The sequence below is a fragment of the Pleurodeles waltl genome, chromosome 2_1 (assembly GCF_031143425.1).
Source record: "Pleurodeles waltl isolate 20211129_DDA chromosome 2_1, aPleWal1.hap1.20221129, whole genome shotgun sequence".
In the NCBI taxonomy this organism is placed as follows: domain Eukaryota; kingdom Metazoa; phylum Chordata; class Amphibia; order Caudata; family Salamandridae; genus Pleurodeles; species Pleurodeles waltl.
The window spans coordinates 288480942-288506623 of NC_090438.1; the positions used below are offsets into that span (position 1 = coordinate 288480942).

General features: G+C 42.1%; 1 protein-coding gene across 1 annotated transcript in view; it reads right to left on the reverse strand.

Annotated features, from left to right (window-relative positions):
* Positions 1-25682, reverse strand: part of HPRT1 (hypoxanthine phosphoribosyltransferase 1) — a 486680-nt gene that overhangs the window by 341029 nt on the left and 119969 nt on the right. The gene's annotated exons all lie outside the window — the stretch shown is intronic.

A 25682-nucleotide genomic window follows, 5' to 3' on the forward strand; every position in this document is an offset into this window, starting at 1 on the left:
TTGCATAATTCAAGCACTTCTCCACTTGTGCTAGTAGAATACATTTCCAACACTCATCTTTCACACACCTACCAGAGAAAAACACAGAGGCAAAGCTTTCGTTGAGCACTCAATTAATCTATTCCCCATTATGTTACAAGTAGGCACCTTTACAATCATACAGATTACGCATTAGGTACACAATATTCGAGTTGTTGATTGCCCCAAGGTCGACTCACTAAGCTCCCTCTTTTTGATCTCTAGAAAGCGTTGCGTTACTTCAGCTTGTGCTAACAGACGGCCTGTGCCCCTTTCACAATCCTTAGTTTGCACATTACAGCATCTCTTTACTACCATGACAATTTCAACTACTGTACATTTGGCATCATCATTTGAATTGTTTTGCTTACCTCCAGGATCAACAGAATCCTACGACCTATAAAATGCAGTTGACATCGGATCAGGCACCGTTTGCAATCTACAAAATCACCAAGCTCCACAATAAAAGTGCCCAAATGGGAGCCCTCTTTCTAGGACCCCATTGCTTTCAAATTGTAGGAGCATGGGGTCAATAACCTTCTCTCCAGCACTGCGATTGAAGGGTCTTCAAAATCTCCTGTCTTCCAAAAAAAAGTGCTGAGTCCTCCATGCATCCAAACTCTGATCAAAACCCTGAACATAGGCTTCAGTCGTGGTAATTCCTGGGGGCAGCTCTTCAAAGCAACATTCTATTTTAGTTAAGCTCTGGTCTCTGCAAGTGAAGGAAGCCTTTTAGTGACACCACAATCAGATTATCATCCTGAAACATCTAACACCCTAACTTCTCCAAATTCTCAAAATATTACTAGTTGAGGAAAAAAGTCGTGTTTGTCCCTCAACCCCTTAATCCTTCAGAATTCTCCGACTTGATAATGTCTCAAAAAAACAAGCAATAATATTTGGCAGACCAACTACTCAAGTACATTGATAATACTAAAATTCAGTAAGTAAAGTATTCAGATTGGAAATCCTGATTAATCATAACCTAAAAATTATTTACCATCTAGCAGTTATTAGTCAATGCCTTCTGGGATTATGTGGGTGGCAGAGCTATGGGTAAGGCATTGGCTGCTTAAAATTAAAACGTTTATCCTTGTATTTGGTTCAACTAAAGAAAAATGGCACACAGGGGCTAAATTAGATCCATAATTTACTGTGAATGTGGGCTTTAACCCCTAAATTCTGTCTATGCTTAAATCCGGGACTCACTTGACTTGCAGCACTGACATATTAACATTACAATTTCATTTGAGATTGTGCCTTAATGCTCATATAGGCTCCTAGCAATATAACAACTATAATGAAATCTCTTAAGAGTCATCCCCCTGTGTATATCTATGCAATATTAGATTATCAACTGTGTACAAGGGACAACGTATCTATCCATGCAGTAAGGTGAATGGAAAAGGTCCTTAAATAAATCTGAGAGAAATGTATTTTCCCAGAGATCATGAAATCCAGGTGAAAGACAGAAAATAGAAAATTGAAGCCTATAAAATGAATTTAACCTTTTCTGGACTACAACTTAACACCCAAAGTAAAATAAGAGGCTACTTGACCTCAAGTGAAGTGACCGCCTTAGTTTTTTGATGAACAAACAAAAGATTAAAGTTCCCCTACCTCTCCACATGAAACTGGTGACAGACCCAAAGATGCTAGCCAAACACTGGCCTACCCTTCATGCTACCCTATCTGGTAAAAGTCATGTAAAAGATGATAAACACCTAGCCACCCACTTCACTGACAACCCCATTCACGATGGCTCAGAGAGCGTGACTTATATAATCAATATTAACATGAAATGCTTATGAACTAATGTGTAATAATGCTGCATAGAAAATGTATTAATACGTTTTGCTAAAACGTGTGCCTAAAATGTGCCCATGGGGAGTGGCCGACAATATATACGGGGACTAATGAAACTGATTAATAATTATAAAATGTTATATTAAGAGATGATTTTGAACTAATAATAATAATAATAATAGGTTATACATTAAGGGTTTGCTAATAAATCATTAGGCTTTGGCATGAGTCGAGGCCTAGCTGCCCGATTTCATATTAAGGGGGTCATTATGACCTTGGCGGAAGGCGGAGAAGCGGCGGTAAGACCGCAAACAGGCTGGCGGGTCTTTTTTTTGGTATTATGACCATGGCGGTTACCGGCGGTATTTTGACCCAGCTTACTGCCGTGGATTTCCTGCGGTTGGAACCGCCATGAAATCCATGGTGGTAAGCACTATCAGTGCCAGGGAATTCCTTCCCTGGTACTTATAGGGGTCTCCTCCACCCCCCACCCGACTCCCTCCCCTACACCCCCCCCATCACCCCTGCCACCCCCCAAAGGTGGTAGGGCCCCCCCTCCCCCACCCCGACCCCCAACATCACAGAACACACACACACACAACACGCACGCAGGCACCACCAGCACACACACCGACATACATGCCAACATCCACACACAGACACGCACACCCATATACAAACATACACGCACACATCCATAAAGACATACATACAGACATACACGCACTCATTCCCAAAACACGCAGCACCCCCTCTACATACAGACGCACACCCCCATGCACCCACACAACACTCCCCCACCCCCCCCTAACGGAAGATCGACTTACCTGTTCCGTCGATCCTCAGGGACGGGACGGGAGCCATGGGGGCTGCTCCTCCGACACCACACCGCCAACAGAACACCGCCGCGCCGAATCACAGGACGTGATTCGGTGGGCTGTGTTATGTTGGCGTGGCAGTGGAGGTGGAGCAACCTCCACTTCCCCGCCGCCCGCCAGTATGGCTGTTGGCGGCTCTCCGTCCGAAAAGGGACAGAGAGCAGCCAACAGTCATAATACGCCAAGCGGCAAACCGCCACTACTGGAGGTCTTCCGCACGGCGGTCCCTCTGCGGTCTTGTAAAAAGACCGCCGAGGTTGAAATGACCACATAAATGTGTTTTTCTAACGTGCAGTGTGCTGACTTGCTGAAGGACATGAACTCTTGTTTTTCTCCAAACTAGAAGCTGAATGTAACCGTAGTAGATCCGTAGTAAATGAAATTCGACTTGCTTGTAGAAACATTTTAGCTGAATGCAACACTGTAGACCACTCGCAGGTACAAGGTCTCCTGAACCGGCACAGACAATGGAGCCACTGACTGAAGATGTGCAAAGGACCACGAGAGTATGAAATCATACCGGACATTCCACCCGCTAAAGACGTCAATCATAAGAACCAATAAACTACGTGAGAACTGCTGTGGGGTGACAAATTTGATGAAGTAATCGAAATTCTATTGGAGGGAGACAGTGGGGTGCAACCCCTCATCCAACCAAATTTTAGGGGAATGTACAACGAAAATGGGATAAAAACCCTTGTCACCAGGAAGTAAGGGAGAACAGGAGAGAATAGGAGACTAGGAGAGAGTTAGGGAGATGCTGAAGCGATTTACTATGACCCAGACACTTTGTCACTCTGCATAGAGACTTTGCTGTTTGGTTCTTAAAACCATTCTTGCCGTACATTGCCCAATTACACTTTACCTCCTTATGAGGGAAGTGCCCCCTTTTACCCGATTGCTGAATTCCTGATGGCGAACCAACTGATGTCCTGAGGACAAAGACTGAACCTGAGCACTGACCCAATACGGAGGGTAACTATATGACAATGAAATTGTAATTGTCTGTTTGCTTTTCCTTTCTAGGTACCAACTGCTTCTTTTGACAGAGACCATAGCTAGATGTTTTCTAAATTGGTGTTACTAAATTGTTTTGCATGAAGCCAAACATGCCAATGCTAATTCGAGGTTAGGACAGGGATTCACTAAACTGACGCAAATAGACAAATGACTGAATCTATGCTTGGTTGAATAATGCGCTAATGCTACTTTGCTAAGGATAACCTATGTTGATGTTGTGTTATGTTCTAATATTCGTGATTCTTGCTTTAATGAAATCTTGTCAGAGTTGCCATATTGTGACTATGCTAATGTGTTTCTTGGTTTTAAGATTAATAAACCTGCTCGTAGAATTGTAATCAATAGGGAATAAACTTCACAAAATCATATTAAACTGGTGTGGTTATTCATGACTGAAAGGTCATGGTGTTCTGCGAGATCTATTAAATGTCTTTGATTAATTTGAAGAGACTGCCCTCATCGCTGCCACAAACAGCATCTGGATAAACACTGACTGAGGCAACACCACAGCCCTCATCCTACTGGATCTTTATGCAGCCTTCGACACGGTCATCCAACTAATCCTTATCCAATAACTGAACAAAGCCTGCATCCAAGGTCCTGCACATCAACGGATTTGCTCTTTCCTGATAGGCTACATTGTCTCCCTTCACCTTAGATGCCGTCAATCTCATCTGCAGAGTTACACAAGGGTGCTGACTCTGTCCTGCTCTGTTCAACACTTCCATGACCCCACTCGCCAGCATCATCCGCGTCAACAGATTCAACATAATTTCCTATGTTGATGACACCCAGCTCATACTCTCCCTCTCCGGCAGAATACCAAACACCTAGACCAGTTTCTCCATCTGCAAGACCAAATTTGCAAGGTGGCTGAAATCCAACTGCCTCAAGCTAAAAACAGACAAGACAGAAGTAGTAATCGTCAGCAAAGACACCTCACCCTGGGACTCCACCTGGTGGCCTGTCAAACTCAGACCCAAAACCCTCCCAGCAACCCATGCCAAGCACCTAGGAATAGTAAGCAACCAACTCACCAGGACTGGCTGAGTGAATGCAGTCTCCATCATCTGATTCTACACACTTCAGATGAGATGATGATAAAATGTCTCCCTGCCAACACTCACATTGCCCAAGTCCTCATCACCAGCAAACTGGACTACAGCAATGCACTCTATCCTGGAATCAACTCTCAACTGACCAGAAAACTTCAGGCCATACAGGCTCACCCTCCTACCAGTACTGACACCACCACAATTTACAAACGAGCACTCTTCAAACTACTCATGCACACAAAAAAGCCTTACACGACATTGGCCCTACATACCTCAACAACCGCATAAAATTCCACAAACCTACCAAACACACCTACTCAGCTGGACTCTTACTCATATCCCCCTTGCATACGCATAACCATATACGACATTTGTGCCTTCTTCTACCTCACTCCTAAAGCCTGGAATGATCTACCACTGAACATCAGAGCTTTCTTTATCAACTAACTGCAAATATTATCTTTAGGAGAGGATTTATGCAGATGAACCCCATGTCTTTCTTATGAAGGATCAATGTCATCAAAACAAAATTGTTGCCAAGTGTCTAATACCAGCTCTAGGCACTCCCAGTCATGGCCCACAAAGAATTTCTCATTGAACTCAGATCAATGGTACTGTGTTTTATAAGTCTGTGACACAGAGCAAGGATAAGCTACTACGACTTCCTAAATCAACCTTAAGATTAATCCTCCCAGACATTTCTCTATACTACACAGCAGCCCAACTCGAGCATTATTGAAGATTAGCCCATTATAGCTAGTGGTAATCACCAGACACACATGGACAGGGCAGCAATTGGCAGAACTATATCGAGCCTAATTTGGAAACCCAAAGCACACAGACCCTCAATCACTTACCTAAGTGCATTTCTGATCTCAGATCCCCATCCCCACACCTCAATTAATTATATCCCAAACAAGTCCTATCCAAATGACAAATGAAAATTAGGAAACTGCTTGACTATCTCAGATTTATTCAAAGGACAAGAAATATGGTCTTTTGAAACTTACGATTAGAAATGTTATCTTGACAAACATGACGAGAACTGGATAATGCACCAGATTAACAAGTCAGCAGCCAGCCAATACCTCTCCTCCTTGAGAATTTGTTTTAAGTCTGCCAGAGAAATCAAAGGGTGAATAACCACACTTTGAAACATTATCCTACAGGCCACATCACCAACCTCCTGCATGCACTTAACAAAAATTACCAGCAAAGTCTTAGACGATTAACAGTGGGACACACTGTGAAAAGACATATCCAAACATCTTCACTGTCCTGGCAAAGGTGCCTTATAAGGGGGTTTACGATTGGCACCTCTGTCCAATTAAACTACACATTTTACTACATGCTAGCGGACTAAGCCTGATATGCAGAAGATGTTGCATGCTGGGACAATCAAAGTAACTATGGTGGGACTCCTGACAAATTTAGAGATACTGGCCTCTGTAAAGTCGATCCTAGGGTACCCTCTACATACCAATTTTCCCTCTGTAATATTGGTCTTTGGCGTGCTATGTTACAACACCAAACAAATGTAGACTGGATTACAGTGTGAATCTGCGTAGGGTGGCACTAAAACAACACTGCTGGCCTTTTGGAAAAAGAAGGTGCTACCTCCCACTGCTTTTTAATACTTACAAATAGAAGATAATAGCAATGGCGAAATTCGCTCATTTACTCCTACAAAAGCTGAATAGCAATACGAGGTCCATTAATGGAGTTATTTTCACTAAGAATTACCTTGCTAATCTGTCCTGCACGTTTATAAACCCTGAATCTGTTTCACCGATAGTTCACATCTGTTGGCATTTTGTAGACAGCGCTAAACAAAGAATGTACTCAAATATATTGAAACCCTACAAACTATGTTAGGCCAAATGTTTGAGGGGTATAAACTAGCTTCTTAATACCACAAAACCAAGAAATTAGCATTTAGAAGGAACTACCCAGAAGTTTTACGATTCGAGTTTGGGTGGGGTGTGGTGAGGTGTTGGCGTTAAAAGTAATGATTTACAACGGTGGTTGCAATATACACCGACACTGGGGTACATTACACAAGAGTATTAGGCCCCTTTCACGTGTTCTATACATTAAAACATGATAAACTGTCAGTGGCACCTATGTCGTTTTGGAGAGGAAACCTCTGCCCATATATTGTTTAGCTATCGAGTCTTTCATAAATTTTGGAAAAATATAAAGCTGGCACTGTTTTTCTAGGCACTTTACTACATGGGCAATTCAATGAAGATTTGAGCAGCTTAGTCAGATTTTTAACTTTGACCATAGCACATAAGTCCAGCCTTCCCCAGATTTGGAACGTTCTAACATTTAGCCTAGTTATAAAGCACTTTTTAAAACTAATGTAAAAAAGGAGATGATTTTAATATACTGCTAAGTTGAAAATGTGCTTTTTTAATTAGTTGCGATTCCTTTTAAATTCTGTTTAGTTAACCACTCTTGTATTTTTTATGTTTTAAAGTAAACTGGTGAGAGCATTTTCATGTGCTGAAAACATTCCAATTCAATCTATACAATAAAACAAATCTTACATTTACAAAAGGTATGAGTGTGTGACATCCTCACCAGAAACAGGAGAAATGCAGCATGGGTTCTCAGTTACTTTGAAAGGACCATTCGGAACATGGGATCAGAACATGGTGTGAACTAATAAAAGTGACCCTTAATAGGTCGTAGACTATCACCGTTCAAAAGAATCCAACAGAATAAAGCTCCTCTTTCCAGACTCCTTCCATCATACAGTACACACAGTGCAGACACTGGTTCCCTGCACCTTTCTCACGAGTGGGAACCAAAACAATTCCGTCTCAGTCCTAATCCTTTTGTTCTCCTGGAGTGGTTATTTTAACCCATCGCAAGTCCCCACTTCACATGCTCCTCTATCCTCCGATAGTGATTTTAATTCCCAACTATTAGTGATAGTCACAAAATAGGTCTATTAGTTTTGAAGCTAGACTGCCTTCTCAACTACCTTGGAATGTAGGTACTTAGTATGCGATGGAAAGAAAGGATCCCAAGCATCCTAGACTTTCAGGGAGGTTGGAAGAGCAGCTGAAACTAGCTCACAGAATACAGTGGGAAGATTATGACCAAGTACAGTAAAGACAATACTATAGGTGCTGTAGAGATGTACTCTCCAGCCTGAGCTTTTAGCACAAAAGAACATTTTAACAATTAGTCATTTTTTTGTTCTTTTTTTAAAGTAAACATTGCAACCAAGATAAAGAACTTAAGTTGAATAAGCAGCAGAATAACAATACAATGAAGCTTCAATCTCACTGGGCCACCAGTTTACACTCAATAAATACACTTCTGACCATTGCTATCAATTGCCAAGGTAGTGTTACTCGTCAAACAAAGAACATTGAAAAACTCAATGCTAGTGTCAAAATGGTAACTTCTAAAACACTATTCAGAATTGTGAGGAATTGAGATATAATTTACAACACACACAGTATGCACCTTATTCAAACTGTAAGGTAGAAGAGAAGATTTCAGTGCAGCAATAATTGCAATGATCTGATAAAAAATGAAATGACAAGGAAACCTAACATCCCAATTCCCAAGGAAGGCAAATAATGTCGACACCCTTTGGTGCAATCAAGGTATGAATCTTAGACTGCTCCTGAGGGTCACATGTGCAAGTTCATCAATATGCTGACATCCAAAACTTACTTTAAAGTTTCCTCCACTCCAAACAGCCAGTGCTCAAACGCTGATGCACTAAATCCAGACTCAAATGCCCAACAGCTTCCTGAAGCTCAATTCCACCGAGACAGAATAACTGCTAATTGCCAAAATGAGCAGGAACTAGTAAAAATCTGACCTAATGATATGAACCTCCATGGCTGCAAACCCCAACTTTCAGCAATGCCAAGTCAGTTGGGTTTACCCTGAATACAAGTCTCATCATCAAAGATGACACTGGCAATAACAACAAGATGGCTTGGTACCAGCTCTCAACTGAAAAGGTAAACAGCTGCTCAAGTCCTCATACTCTTGCACTCGGATGGTGGAAACACACTGCTCCATAACCTCCAGCACCCACACTGAACACAAAAGGCAACAACCACAGCACGTCTGATCTAGGGCCATAATAATTGTGATTAAATCATGAACATCTTGATGGAACTCCACTGCCTCCACTTGCAGGCCTGCACCATTTTCAAAACTGGCAATATCAAATTAGGGTGATCAACTGACATGGAGGCAAATTCAGAGCTGGACTGTAAAATTTAGGACGAAGAGTCCAAATTCAGCACAAAAGGTCAATTTTACAGATACATCCAAGGAAAGGCCATACCCCACTAATTTTAATAGTGCATTTTTTTTTTTATACTGCACTATTTATTTACTGTGCTTTGTATGCAATCGTATCTAGGAATGCTACATTCAGATGGAGTTTTAGGCCCTTGTTTAATAGTAAATCGATGCACTTAATGACAGAGCCAATGGCATCCCTTCAACCCAATCTTTCTTGGATAGGAAGTAAAAATAGAATTTTGACTATGTTTCTAAAAAGTTTAAAATCCATGACAAACCAGTTAGGAGAAACATTAAGGCAGTACTTAATTTGAGCTGGTGGTTGCCAGTGGGGCCCACAGATGCTCATTTTTAGGGACCGCCATTTATTTTTCCTTGACAGATTTCACCCAGCACAAGGGCGAAAAAAAAAAAAAAACAACACACAAAAGTGGGAAAGAAAGATAGAAAACAGTAACAAAGGGAGAAAGCACTGTTTAAAAAGAACCTGCAAGCGAGAGATAAAGATGCAAGGAATGTTCGGTGGTGAATAACAGAGGCATGTGGCAGAATTAATATTATGCAGCCTTGGTATTCGGCATCCCTGATGTTCGAAGTACTGTCCACATGCTTCTGAGAAAAAAGAAAATAAAAAAATAAAAAAGCTTTGGGCCCAGCACTTACTGCTTTTACAAATTAAACACTGCATTAAGGTACATCACTTTTTCACCTTCTGCTTATTTACAGCCTCACCCTCTACTTCAAGTCAGACCTAACATAAATAATGAGGCAAAGTAGATGGTGTGGGCAACAGTCTCACATATAATAAAACCTGTCTGTAGTCTCATGGCACTAAGAAGGGCCAACTGCTGCATTAGAGTGTGCGTCATTGACTATGTTCCTTTCGGAACTGAGAGCTCGGCCCACCTGGTAAAGAGAATTTTAAGAGCAGGATGAAGCCAAGATCAGATGGGAGATCTGCAGCAACCGATTCAAAGGGTTGTTTCTAAGAAACAGACAAATAAGGAAGAGTAGAACAAAGTGGGACAAAGCTCTTGGGCCTGCGACTGAACCTATAGCAGACATTGCTTGAGCTGTCTTACATGGCTAACTATAGTGTAATGTGAGACTGTTTGGTATTGGAGTCACATAGTCAGGGTTGACTCGCCTGCAAAGGTGATTTTCACTGTTTAAACCTTCACTGTTTGAAGTCAGAGTAAGTTCTTCAGATGTCCAGCAGAGGTTCTGGGTACAGTGTTGATCTTCCAGTTGTCAAGCTCTGGCAGCACAATATAGCTGCTTAAATTGTTTTATGACTCATTGTCCATTGTACAGAAAGCAGACACCCCACTGCAATCGGATGCTATCGAAATGAGCTGTAACTGTGTTCTTTGTAAATAATAATACCAATATTATTATTAATCACATATAGAAAAAAAACGTTGTCTGCCAGGTCAAGTTAACAAACCCTGTCCATGTCTGCAGACTCCTGAATCAGCCTTTTTTCAGAGCACCTGTTGCAGTACTTCGAATAATTTCTGACTCCAAGTTTCCCATGATCTCACTCGATTTTTCAATTCTCTAACGAGTTAATAAGTTAGTTTCACTGACTCGTATTGAAAAATATTTTATCAATTTTTCCCCCAATCTCTTGGCACTGCTAGTTAAAACAACTTGTCAGTTTCTAAGCTTTATTTTGACATTACATTCCTCAAATGTATTTTGAGCTGTTGTATCTTGCACCTGTAATACCCCCTTTAGAATAAGTCTTATACTCGTCCAAGCTACTGGAGATACAGACAAGAGGATACTTCAGGGAGGAGTATTATTTGCCTCTCATGGACTTTCCTAACTTCAGTGCTATGGAAGCCCAGTAAGAGCATATATGTAAGTCTTTAGCGACTAATCTGCCCCTACAGTGCTATACATATTTATAATAATAACTACCTTTTTAGAACGGGGCCTGTTGGATAGAACTTGAAATCCATTCCACGATTCCAGCTACTTTCCATGGAGTGGGCTCTCACCTTACGTACCTGTCCAACAGGTAAAACAAAAATAGGATGTGCAAGCAATTGCAGCCTTTCCTTGGTAGTGGATTGCCACATGAGGATACAAATTGATACAAATCCAAGTTTCATTCCTGGATAACTTCCTCTAGTAAGGATCCTGGGGTGACTTGCAGGCTTGAAGACCATACATTTTGCCTATATTGCTACCCCAAATCTGCAATGCCTGAAATGGCTGAAAACTGTTTCAGCGCGATATAAAAACATTATTGTTCTTAGATAGTAGCATGAGCCATTAAAACAGAAGACGTTTATGCAAATGTCAGGGCGACTATATATGTTTTTTCCCCCCTTCTCTCGCTCTCTCTCTGGGGATCACAGCACACAGAACAGATTTATCCAAAAGGCTCAATTTACAGATAAATGCCCTTGATTCAAACATCAATCATGGACAAGGGACATTAGGGTTAAGTGACAGGCAGACCAAGTAAATTAGGGACAGGTGGTCACTGTACATCAATTACAAAGCTATTATAACATGCAAGTCTGCCTACATTACTGAAAAGCTCATCATGTATGGGGCCTCTTGGACCACAAATAGTTATGACGCCATCAGACTGGAGACAAAGAAGTTTTAAAAAGGCAAGACCTTTCATCTTACTGTCATAGTCTTTAGCAGGCGTTCAGCAGGCTCATGCCAATCAGTGACAATGCAACATCAGTGCCACTGTGTTAAGGCGTTACTATCAGCGCCAAAGATAAACAAACCGCAGGTAGGTACTTTCCTTCTTTGCTCTTTCGAGGGAATTGTCTATGAAATTGCCGCCCCAAGCATGTCTTGTTATCTATTGTTTGGAAACAGACCTACGTCAGGAGTCCGATCAGATCTGTATAAATACACCTTACACAGACAGATAGTTAGAGGGATTCCTACCAGATGTCATTGATGCTATTGATGCTGAACGTCGCCAAGACGCTGACCCAGTCTTTGCGTCACCACGGAATCTGATCTAGAGACCTCATTCCAAGGTAACAAGGGTTCGGGGGCTGTTCTCATGGACACGGCATTGGCAGATTAGGTTTATCACACCTAGCTCTCTTTAGGTTAGGGGTTAGGTTCATCATGTTAAGGTATTAGGACATATATCATATCTTATGTTATGTTATTTTATGTTATGTTATTGCAGGATGGTGGAGGTCTTTGCATTAATGACTCTTGTGTTCACAAGTCTGTTTCTTGCATTGTTCATTATCCTTACCATTGCAGCACATGCAATCTATTGTAGATTGCAGTATTGTTAATAAAAACCTATTAAGACTTTACTGCATCTCTTTCATTACCTGTGTGTTTGACTGAGACATGTTTATCTGAGAAAGAGGTAATCTCCATTTAACCACGACGCTCCCTGAGATGTCGCACTCTTGAGTCCATGCGTAAAGGCTGCAACAAATCATCTTTTACTGTTTGGGTTCTTGGTGAAGTACTGCTTGGGATCGGGGAGGGTTGGGAAGACAGTTGCAACTTGTAGGACCGGCACAGTCGCCTACAAACATAAGTACTTTCATCCTTAAACCATCAGTCTTGCCTAGAGCAATAGTCAAACTACAACATGGCGCCCCCAACGATGGGGTTTAGGCACTAATTTACGGATACCCTGACTATCATTGTCTCACATACAACAGTACCCCAAGTACCATTATATGGAGACATCCATGGTCTTGCGGAAGATCCTCCTCAGCTGACCAGGGTGCACCTAACTAGGTTGTAGGTTGAACCATTAAGAGGACTTTTTTCTCCCCACTGGTGTTCCATCTCTGTTACCCATTACACAATATGGCTGACACCATAGCATTCCTGAGAGTGCTAGACAAGCATTAACATTACACCTAGTAGCGCATGGCTTAGCAGATGAGGGCGGAGAGGTCACATTCATAGTAGAAGCTAGTGTAGCTTACCAAGTAGAAACATTCTACTCTTGGGTCACCTTTCCTGAGGAAGACCAAAGATCATCCACATTCCACACATATAGAATAGCAAAGGTACCACAACGGTACCAAGTATACCAGTATCTTGAAATACGGATTACTTATCAAGAACATCAGAACTGGTTTAATGGCCCCCTACCACACATAATACAACCCGTGAGATTAGGTCCCTTAGGTAATGAAGGTCCAACGTGGCCTATGTTTGCCACATACACACCTAACCCAGGTATACAAAATATGCAGGCAGCTGATCTACGCAATCTTTACCTTGCGCTAGTAACACTATATGGCGACTTGTTCAGTTCGTAAGGCGAACTCTGATCACTACGCTAGTGCGTCCAGCACCACCAGCCCCTGCTGGTTAGCAATTGGCTACTAATGGGATTAATTCCCAAACAGTACATTCTATCATGAGTAAAGTGCCCACAGAACAAGAGAAAATCCCTTTCTGGATAGCCCAGAAAACAAATCAGCTGAAAGTTGCATTTTCCCATACGGGACCGCAGGAAAAACATAGAATTCTCACAATGTGCTTACCCTTTAGGATGGTTCCCTCAGTGGATGACTGCGCTACATGGGGTACAGTCTTTGCTGCGATTTATACTGCCACATATGGTAACCCGAAACTTGCAAATTTACCGGAAGCGTTAAAACTAATTCAGAATGAGCACAGGCTGCACCAGCCCTAGACTTGGTGATGAATTTAATGCGTAACTTTGACGTAGTCTCCCCAATCATACTGAGTAACACTGAAGGGGAAGCAGTAGCGTTGGCTAAACGCCAGCAGCTCAGAGAGATTCCACATTTGGACTAGGAGAAACAGCTCACAAAAATAATTTCCAACATCTATGCCAGTATAGGAAGGGATAGTTTGGGAGCCAAGCCGAAAAAGCATGAAATACAAAGCACCACCCCCAAGGAAGGTACTAAACAAGCACAGGAGGGTTCTAAAAAGCGCTGGGGTAAACAAAAACAATTTAAAGACAGACAAAGTCAGAGAGCAGATTCTCCACACCCGAGAACTCTGACAGGAGATATAATCTCAGAAATAGAGAACATTTAAAAGCTCCTGACAGATATACTGGATCAAGTCCCTCTTGTTCCTTTCAGGACACACCGGGTAGACATAGCGAGAGAGGGGGCCGTCCAGATCCACATCCTGAATAAGTGAAACAGAAGACAGACTCATCACAGTCTTCAGACAAAAAAAGCCACAATTTAAAAAGAAAAAGGTGGCAACACTGTCAAATAAAAATGCCAGTACACTTGAGAACATTGCTGAAGAACAAGACGTGGGCAATGACTCTGCTACACAGCGCGGCAGAGGTCACGATATATCACCAGAGTCTGAGAGATCTGGATGCAATAGCAACTAGCGATTTTATTGCAGTTGAGACTTCGGATGGGCATGTCCTCCCACCCGACAGGGTTTATGATTTACATATTCAAATTGAGGGAAACAGAGCGTACATTAGTGTGATATTCTAGGATTAACTTAGTTGTGATACCCTGTTGGCTGAGAGGGACTGGCCACCCAATCATGTCCATAGGCTCCCACATGGACAAGATGTAATTTTGCCTTCTTTCTCTGATCTTGTTCCAAAGGTGGTAAAAGAAGCCTACACTATCAATTGGGCTTTGGTGCAGGCACCTCGGTTATACCGCAACCATGTAGGTTGGGTCAAGGATTCTCCTTGTAATGTAATACCCATCACGTCTACACTCCAGCCACAGCCACAATATCCAGTTAAACACGAAGCAAAAGCTCCAGTGAGGGAGAACCTCACTCAGCTTGAGTACCAGGGAGTAATTGAGCCCTGTGTCTCTGCAATGAATAACCCGTTATTCCCTGTTTCAAAACCTGACCATTCTTATAGAATACTCTTAGATTACAGACACTTAAACAGTCATACACGCACATACACTATGCAAAATTAACATAGCACAGCACTAATTAACAACATAGTGCGTAAAAAATACAAAACAACCTTGGATATCTCCAACGGTTTTTTCTGCTAAAACTTGGCACATGAAAGTCGGGACCTGAGTGCATTCTCATTTGGCTCACAAAAACGCTTTTGCCGTTTGCCCCCAAGGCTACAAGAACAGCCCAGGGCTGTTCTCAGCCCGCGTAACATTAATATTGCAGGATATTGATCCAGAGGCATTGTCTTATGTGGATGACATGTTTCACAGATGATGACCTCAACATTCATCTTGCCAGGATCGATCTGATCGTTTTAGCATTGGCAGCCCTTGGTTACAAAAGTAATTTTAGGAAACTAAAATAGCCTTTCTCAGTGTATTGTTCCTGGGATACGAGCTATCAAACGGGGGCAAGAGCCCGGCCCCACACTTTCTAGTAAAATGTGCTCAACTCCAACCACTAAATACAATTAAGAAACTACAGTTTTTACTTGGTTTCCTTAACTTTGGCCGAACTTACATTCATGACTATGCACAACGTATCAAGCCACTTTATGACTTAACACGCCCTGATTCTTCTAGCAGACACTGGACAGCAGAACACACACACGCATCCTTAGAGAATTGCAATATGACATGCTAGAAACAAAACACTTGCACACCTATGACAACAAAACACCATTTGGTCATAAGAATAATTGCTGGTGCCATTGGGTTCACTTATGACACCTTTAACAAAGGAGACAATGTGCCCGTAGCATATAAATCACATTCATACTCCAATGCAAAACAACATTTGGCACCCACAGGAAAAATGATATTTGCTGTACAGATAGCTGTCATCAAGGAGAGGCCACTTGCCCAAGGGAAACGCATTATTGTCGTTACCCAGGTGCCAGCCTTAAGGGCTGTCACCAAAGCAAGCGTTCCCAACGCTAAAGCATTACATCCACGCTGGATTCAGTGGGCAACCTCCCTGACTGCCACCGATGTTGATTACACCTTTGATCCAAAACTTCAGACATAAGAATTTCTCCAATACGAACAGGAGTACCCCGCACCTCTAGACATTTTGCACTTAACAGATACCATGCTGTCATTTACACTGATAATTCAGCACAACCAGCCGTAGGTACTAAACATCAATACTCAGCCACATGTGCAGCTGGTAGCAGAGTGATTAAGGATGGTATATTCCACCCTCACAATACCTACACGCAGACCCTAGGGGACTGCACAGCCTAGCTGGCTGAACTCTAAGCCCTTATACTAGCTGGAACACAGATCCAGGACTACTGACTTTGATTGTCTGTGACTCACTCTACTGCGTCTAGTCCTACAATGATTATCTTAATCATTGGAAGTTGAACGGGTTCAGAGATTCCAAAGGGAACACCATATAACATAGAACTCTGTGGGGGAGGGTGGCTGATCTCAAGGATAAGCCACCTTGGGTCCATGTAGTGTATACACTGGGCCACCAACGTGTAGGAGTACAGGTTACTGCCAACACTCTGGCTACTGATGCAGCCAAATCTGCAGTAGCTACGGCTACTGTGGCTGCAGGGACTCATTCTGAGACGAGATTGGATAATACAATTTTGGCTGCCATGAAAGCTTCGGCTAAAGGCAAGCCTCTTCCAAAAGCATACCCTACAAAATACTCATACCACATCGGTGCACAGAATGTTCCTTATACAACAATTCCTGGGGTTGGAGACTGAGCGATCCACAACCAAGACCAGAGATTAAAACTCATCAAAGCAGCACATGAGGGTGTTGCATCTGCTCATGCTGGTATCTTGGCCACAATATCACTCTTACAGAAATGCTTCTGATGGCCAGGACTATACAAACAGACAAAGCAATACATCCTTTGTTGTGCCATTTGCCAGGAAATTAAGGGCTCCAACATCAAACACCCACAGCAGACATCCCTCCTAGTGTCCAACAGGCCACTACAATGTGTGTATTTGGACCACTGCAGTCCCCTCCAACCAGATGGTGCATATAAATTCATTAGTCGCTGTAGATTCTTGTTCTAGATTCCTGAGGGTATGGCCTCAGCGGTCGGCTGACGCTCGACTATTACAAAAGACTTGCAGATCTTTATTGGTACATATGCGGTTGCAGCATTCCTCTCGGACCAGGACCCTGCCTTTGCCTCTAAGGTATTTAGGGACACCATAGGAACGATGGGTGTTGAACTCCATTACTCTTCACCATACCATCCTGAGGGAAACTCGGTCGTGGAGAGTAGGAATAGTGGTCTAAAGCAGTCCTTAACAGCCAGATTATTAGCCTCTGACCACAGCTTCATCACTAATATGGGGTTCAGAGAGCACTGAATAATCTGCCAAGAAGGTCCGGTGGGGGGACCTACCGCTTCAAAGAAGAAACAATACTTCTGACCACACAAGCATGTCCAACAATGCTACAAATACCTCCTTGACCATGGGGAGGGCGGAAAATGAGCTCTTGCTGATTCTTGTTACCACTTCAACGACATCACCTGTCAAAGATGTGGCTGTCTTTTATTCCAACACAACACAAACTGACGACAGTCTACTATAAGCCTCCATGAGAAGTGGATCCATCCACCAGTAATGCACTTGCTCCTGTGTTTGCAGAGACTGCTTCTGGTTACTTCATCGACACTGATGATTTTTCTTCAACTTCATTGACTCCCGCGATTGAAACAGTTTCATAGACATGTAAGCTACATATATGGCTTAAAAATAACTACTTAATTCATCCATGGAACTATCGATGGTTATCCCGGTCATTGTTTGCATTCTATCTATGGATTGGTTTTGTGACTGTTTTCTTCCTTCTTATAAATGGTCATTACCTTCCTGAATGCTCCTCTATTGAGCCTTTGGATGAAGTCTTAACTCCATTTCATTCGTCACATAAGGTCCGAAGAGACTTGTCCCTTGTGAGCATTTCAGCTGTACCAATTCCTGATGGGATTGTGTTGGATAAAGTTCTATTTGATACATACAGGCCTACTAAGGTCATTCAAATTCCTTATGTCTTTAAAATTTCCATGACTGATGTAATTACACCTGGTGTTGTATCTGATGACTGGGATGTAAAAACAGTTGATTCTAGGTTAACAGAAATGAAAGACTATGCGGTATTTGAAAGTGATGCTGTGTATACCAACACAAAGAATTATGGGGAAAATGTTCTTTAAAAGTATTTTAAAAAGTTTTCCATGGTGGCGAAAGGGGGGCGGCGGGATGTAGGGAAAGTGACTTTGCTGTCACAATATTTTTAGGCAAAATGCATGCATATTTGCTCATTTGGAAATATAAATCAACAAAGTTTCTCAGGTGTATGGCATCCAGGTTGACTTTTGTAAATTCTTGTAAATTCCTCAAAGTCATAAATCTGCACCAATGGGTGGACACACCTAGGGGGTACTCTTTTGTGACTTTCCTTAAGAACTGTGCCCCTAAATATTTCTATGATGCACATAATGTGAACATTTCCATTTTTTTTTTATATATTTTTTTTATTTTATTTTTTACTTTGGCATGCATTAATTACTGAGATACCTCACAGAAATACTATATAAAAATTGCACAGTAGCTTAGCAATTTTTTTTTTTTTTTTTAACTGCAACTTAGTGCACATTTTATTCTGAAAGCAAACAGTCACCAATCGTACTTTTATGCTTATGTGTGTATTTGCATATTTGCAGGTAAAGCCTCGACATGTTCAATGCTGCTAACATTTACACATTTTATACAGGAAGCACCGTCAGTAATGCAAGCTCACAGCTCTTTGCATTTCCCATAAGTGCTTGCTCTAATAGAAAACCTCAAACAATGGTTCAGATTGGAGTCATCAATTGTGTAACAGAAAATGTTATTTCAATACAGAAATAGTCTAAATTAAACAAGGACAATAGCCATCATCAATTAATTATTTTCATATACAAGTTATGTCATGTTTTCACAAGAGCATTCAACGTGACGTTGACTGACAAAGAGAAACGTATAGGATAAAGCAATGGACAAATGATACGTTTTGGTTTCCTGGTGGTTCACTAAAAGTCATTTGTTCCAGTACAGCAAATAAATTAATTAAATAGGTCCAAATGCCAAAAAGTCGACATCATGTTCACTCGTAGATTATTATGGGTCATCAGTAGGTCATGTCATGGGTCAAAAGTTAAAGAACAGAAACAAGTTCTGCAATTCAAAGTGTGTTACTCTCTCTAGGAGGAATACTGGCGGGAAAAAAAGGAGAGAAGAATTAGAATTGTAAATATATAAAGTGTGGTAGTAATCACATGAAGGACGGTCGCCTAGAAAGGGGAGATTTTCCTCACAAAACTGAAGCATATTTTCTTTACCTGAAAAAAATATTTTGTTATATAAAAAAAAAAGAAAATTGTATCATATTTGCTATGTAAAGTGATGAATAGTTATGTTAATTCATGGCTAGAATGTTATTATTAACGTAAGTGATGTGTAGTTGTGAGGAATTTAAAACAACTGTACAGTAGTTTTCCAAGGTAGGAGAAATATAGCGGGTTCTCATCTTAATTAAGGTGTCATCTTCATGAATTAATCAAAAGTTGAAAAAATTGTTTTTTCATGTTTTTCTCAAAGTTCCAAGGAAAAGAAACCGGTTTGCCATCCACGGTGCACTAATCAATAAGCACATTGGGAGACCAGTGTGCTATGCGAACCAAATGTGTATAGTTATTCAATAAGAAGAGCTAGCCCATATGATGTCAATCACAGAGAACAGCGGAATTGTGTTGGCAAGAATGTGCTAATTGCCACAACCTTGGCTCATGTAAGAGCTCACTGCCAAGGTAGCCGCTCCAAAGAGCAGGGGAGGGCCGCTGCGTGCTTCATCCAAAGTTAGAAAGATTGTCGGAGACTAGACCGCAGGGCCCTGACTGGAACAGACAGTTAAAGCAAAGGCTTTGAATTAATGAATCATATCTACAAGTTTTAATACCTTAAACAATTGGATACAAATCTTGCCTATGTGGTAGACCACCTTCTTTCATAGATCCATGTTGTGATACTGCAAAACGGCATAGGGTCTGCTGATTGGGCCTACTTGTCCAGCAGACATAGTAAACATAAACACTTGTCCTTGGCCCCACAGAACCAGGAAATAAGAGTGTACTACAGCATATATTGTGCTATCCCCAAATGGGTCTACAAAACTTGGCTTCAAGCCTACCAGTGTAGCTCGACTGCTGCAGTCTAAAACAGACAGCGTGACCTATAAAAATAATCCTTTTTGGACAAACACCTCTCTTTTAAACTTTAATAATCAACCCTATGCAAGCTGTCTAGAACACGAGGTAGGGTGCATGGTATTTAAACTGAGGCATGTAGAAAATAAAAAATCACCTTGTCACTACACTGACAAGGCCTCGAAAGCTATTCTCACTGTGGCACACCTGACTGTCCTATACAGAAAACCAGATTACAGATTAAAATATTAGTATCAGCTGTGGGACCAGCCAGAAAAGTAATTAAACCATTATTTTTTTAATAGTTATTAAAAATCCAATTCAATTGTGAATATGGGTTTTTAGTAAATATTAAAGGAAAACTATATCTATATATAGATATCTATATCTATATCTATATATATCTCTATATATAGATATATATATATATATATATATATATATATCTATATATATGGAAAATGTCATTTACCCAGTGTACATCTGTTCGTGGCATTAGTCGCTGCAGATTCACATGCTGTGCACAGTCCGCCATCTGTTACAAGTTGTTTTTCTTCGAAGAAGTCTTTTCGAGTCACGAGACCGAGGGACTCCTCCAATTTCGACTCCATTGCACATGGGCGTCGACTCCATCTTAGATTGTTTTCCCCGCAGAGGGTGAGGTAGGAGTTGTGTATGCTAGTAATAGTGCCCATGCAATGGAGTGAATACGTATGTACAAAATGAAGCTTAAATTAATATATTTACAAATGTACAAATGTTTAAGATCTACTTCTAAACGGCTACAGGCTGCCGGGGAGGCGGGTGGGCGCATGTGAATCTGCAGCGACTAATGCCACGAACAGATGTACACTGGGTAATAAAAATGTCACTTACCCAGTGTACATCTGTTCGTGGCATCAGTCGCAGTAGATTCGCATGTTCTGCAATAGCTCGCCATCTGGTGTTGGGCCGGAGTGTTACAAGTTGTTTTTCTTCGAAGAAGTCTTTCGAGTCACGGGACCGAGTGACTCCTCCTTTTGTCTCCATTGCGCATGGGCGTCGACTCCATCTTCGATTGTTTTTCCCCGCAGAGGGTGAGGTAGGAGTTGAATTGTAGTAATAGTGCCCATGCAATGGAGTGACTAAGTATGCACCTATTTAAGGTTGAGATGATACATATATAAATAATTGAAGGTAACTTCCAAACTGCTACAGGCTCCCGGGGAGGCGGGTGGGCACATGCGAATCTACTGCGACTGATGCCACGAACAGATGTACACTGGGTAAGTGACATTTTCAGTTCGATGGCATCTGTCGCTGTAGATACGCATGTTCTGCATAGACTAGTAAGCAGTTATTTTCCCAAAAGCGGTGGATCAGCCTGTAGGAGTGGAAGTAGTCTGAAATAATGTCCTTAATACAGCTTGACCTACTGTGGCTTGTTGTGCGGATAACACGTCTACACAGTAGTGCTTGGTGAATGTGTGAGGCGTAGACCATGTGGCTGCCTTACATATTTCTTGCATTGGGATGTTTCCTAGAAAGGCCATGGTAGCACCTTTCTTTCTGGTTGAGTGTGCCCTTGGTGTAATGGGCAGCTGTCGTTTAGCTTTAAGGTAGCAGATTTGGATGCATTTAACTATCCATCTGGCTATACCTTGTTTTGAAATTGGGTTTCCTGCATGAGGTTTTTGAAATGCAATAAAGAGTTGTTTAGTCTTTCTGATGTTCTTTGTTCTGTCAATGTAATACATTAATGCTCTTTTGACATCTAATGTATGTAGTGCCCTTTCAGCTACGGTATCTGGCTGTGGAAAGAACACTGGAAGTTCCACTGTTTGATTTAGATGGAACGGTGAAATAACCTTTGGCAAAAATTTAGGATTGGTCCTTAGGACGACTTTATTTTTGTGTAGTTGTATAAAAGGTTCCTGTATAGTAAACGCCTGAATCTCGCTTACTCTTCTCAGGGAAGTAATGGCGATGAGAAATGCCACCTTCCAGGTTAGGAACTGTATGTCGCAGGAGTGCATGGGTTCAAAAGGTGGACCCATAAGTCTAGTTAGGACAACATTTAGGTTCCATGAAGGAACAGGTAGTGTTCTTGGTGGTATAATTCTCCTAAGGCCCTCCATGAATGCTTTAATGACTGGTATTTTATATAGGGAAGTTGAATAGGTAGTCTGCAGGTATGCAGATATTGCTGCAAGGTGAATCTTAATGGAAGAGAAAGCTAGGTTAGATTTTTGTAAGTGAAGCAAGTAACCCACTACATGTTCTGGAGTTGTGTGTAATGGTTGTATTTGATTAATATGGCAGTAGCAAACAAACCTCTTCCATTTACTTGCATAGCAGTGCCTGGTGGATGGCCTTCTTGCTTGTTTTATGACTTCCATACATTCTTGGGTAAGTTGTAAGTGCCCGAATTCTAGGATTTCAGGAGCCAGATTGCTAGATTCAGCGATGCTGGATCTGGGTGTCTGATCTTTTGGTTGTGCTGTGTCAACAGATCTGGCCTGTTGGGCAATTTGATGCAGGGTACCACTGATAGGTCTAGAAGCGTTGTGTACCAGGGTTGCCTTGCCCAAGTTGGTGCTATCAATATGAGTTTGAGTTTGCTTTGACTGAGTTTGTTTACCAGGTAAGGAAGGAGAGGGAGAGGAGGAAAAGCGTAAGCAAATATCCCTGACCAGTTCATCCATAGGGCATTGCCTTGGGATTGTTTGTGTGGGTATCTGGATGCGAAGTTTTGGCATTTTGCGTTCTCCCTTGTCGCAAACAAGTCTATCTGAGGTGTTCCCCAGAGTTTGAAATAAGTGTTCAGTATTTGGGGGTGAATTTCCCATTCGTGGACCTGTTGGTGATCTCGAGAGAGATTGTCTGCGAGTTGATTTTGTATCCCTGGTATAAACTGTGCAATTAGGCGAATTTGGTTGTGAATTGCCCAATGCCAAATTTGTTGTGCTAGCAGGCTTAACTGCGTGGAGTGCGTCCCTCCCTGCTTGTTTAGATAATACATTGTTGTCATGTTGTCTGTTTTGACGAGAATGTATTTGTGAACTATTATTGGTTGGAAAGCTTTTAGTGCTTGAAAAACTGCTAGAAGTTCTAGGTGATTGATATGCAGTTTTGTTTGATGTACGTTCCATTGTCCTTGTATGCTGTGTTGATTGAGGTGTGCTCCCCACCCTGTCATGGAAGCATCTGTTGTTATTACGTATTGTGGCACTGGGTCTTGGAAAGGCCGCCCCTTGTTTAAATTTATGTTGTTCCACCACAGAAGCGAGAGGTAAGTTTGGCGGTCTATTAACACCAGATCTAGAAGGTGACCCTGTGCTTGAGACCACTGTGATGCTAGGCATTGTTGTAAGGGCCTCATGTGCAGTCTTGCGTTTGGGACAATGGCTATGCATGATGACATCATGCCTAGGAGTTGTAATACCATCTTTGCCTGTATCTTTTGTGTTGGATACATGCGTTGTATGATGGTGTTGAAATTTTGAATTCTTTGTGGACTTGGAGTGGCTACTCCTTTTGATGTGTCTATTATGGCTCCCAGGTATTGTTGTACCTTGCGTGGCAGAATTTTGGATTTTGTGAAATTGACGGTGAACCCTAGTTTGAAGAGGGTTTGTATGATATGATTTGTGTGATTTGAGCACTCTATTAACGAATGGGCCTTGATTAGCCAGTCGTCTAGATATGGGAACACATGTATTTGCTGCCTTCTTATGTGTGCTGCGACTACTGCTAGACATTTGGTAAAGACTCTTGGTGCGGTTGTTAATCCGAAAGGCAGTACCTTGAATTGGTAATGTATTCCTTTGAATACAAACCTTAGGTATTTCCTGTGCGATGGGTGTATTGGTATATGGAAATAAGCATCCTTGAGGTCTAAAGTTGCCATGTAGTCGTGCAGTTTTAGCAATGGCAATACTTCTTGTAGTGTGACCATGTGGAAGTGGTCTGATTTGATGAAAGTGTTCACTACTCTGAGGTCTAGGATTGGTCTCAGCGTTTTGTCCTTCTTTGGTATCAGAAAGTACAGTGAGTAAACTCCTGTGTTTATTTGTGTGTTTGGCACTAATTCGATTGCATTCTTTTGCAATAGTGCCTGCACTTCTATCTCCAGGAGATTGGAATGGTGTGTTGTTAAATTTTGTGCTTTTGGTGGTATCTTTGGAGGGAATTGTAGAAATTCTATGCAATAACCATGTTGGATAATTGCTAGAACCCAAGTGTCTGTAGTGATTTCCTCCCATGCTTTGTAATAATGACCTATTCTTCCCCCCACTGGTGTTGTGTGGAGGGGGTGAGTGACATGTGAGTCATTGTTTAGTAGTAGGGGTTTTGGGGCTTTGAAATCTCCCTCTATTTCTAGGGAATTGCCCTCCTCTATATTGTCCCCGAAAACCTCCTCTATACTGTCCCTGGTAAGTGGACGGTGTCGCTTGTGAGGTGCTGGCTTGTGTGCTTTGACCCCGAAACCCCCCTCGAAAGGGCGTTTTACGGAATGTGCTGTAATTCCCTCTGCTCTGCGGGGAGTAGAGTGCGCCCATGGCTTTGGCAGTGTCCGTATCTTTTTTGAGTTTCTCAATCGCTGTGTCCACTTCTGGACCGAACAGTTCTTTTTCATTAAAAGGCATATTGAGAACTGCTTGTTGAATCTCTGGTTTAAATCCAGACGTTCGGAGCCATGCATGCCTTCTGATAGTTACAGATGTATTAATTGTCCGTGCAGCTGTATCTGCAGCGTCCATGGAGGAACGTATCTGGTTGTTGGAGATGGTCTGTCCCTCCTCAACCACTTGTTTTGCCCTATTTTGGAAGTCTTTGGGCAGATGTTCAATGAGATGTTGCATCTCGTCCCAGTGGGCTCTGTCATAGCGCGCAAGTAGTGCCTGGGAGTTCGCGATGCGCCACTGGTTTGCAGCTTGTGCTGCGACTCTCTTACCAGCTGCATCGAACTTGCGGCTTTCTTTATCTGGGGGTGGTGCATCTCCAGATGTGTGAGAGTTGGCCCTTTTCCTAGCTGCTCCTACAACAACAGAGTCTGGTGGCAGCTGTGTTGTGATGAAAACCGGGTCCGTAGGAGGCGGCTTATACTTTTTTTCCACCCTTGGTGTGATTGCCCTACTTTTGACCGGGTCCTTAAATATGTCTTTTGCGTGCCGGAGCATACCAGGGAGCATAGGCAGGCTTTGGTAGGAGCTGTGGGTGGAGGAGAGTGTGTTGAACAAGAAATCATCCTCGACCTGTTCTGAGTGGAGGCTTACGTTGTGAAATTGTGCTGCTCTAGCCACCACCTGAGAGTACGCGGTGCTGTCTTCTGGTGGAGATGGTTTTGTAGGGTATGCCTCCGGGCTGTTATCTGACACTGGGGCGTCGTATAGGTCCCATGCGTCCTGATCTTGGTCACCCTGGCTCATGGTGGTGTGAGCTGGGGAGTGTGATGGCGTTTGTGCTGGTGAAACGTTAATCACGGGCGGAGGAGAGGGTGGTGGTGTAA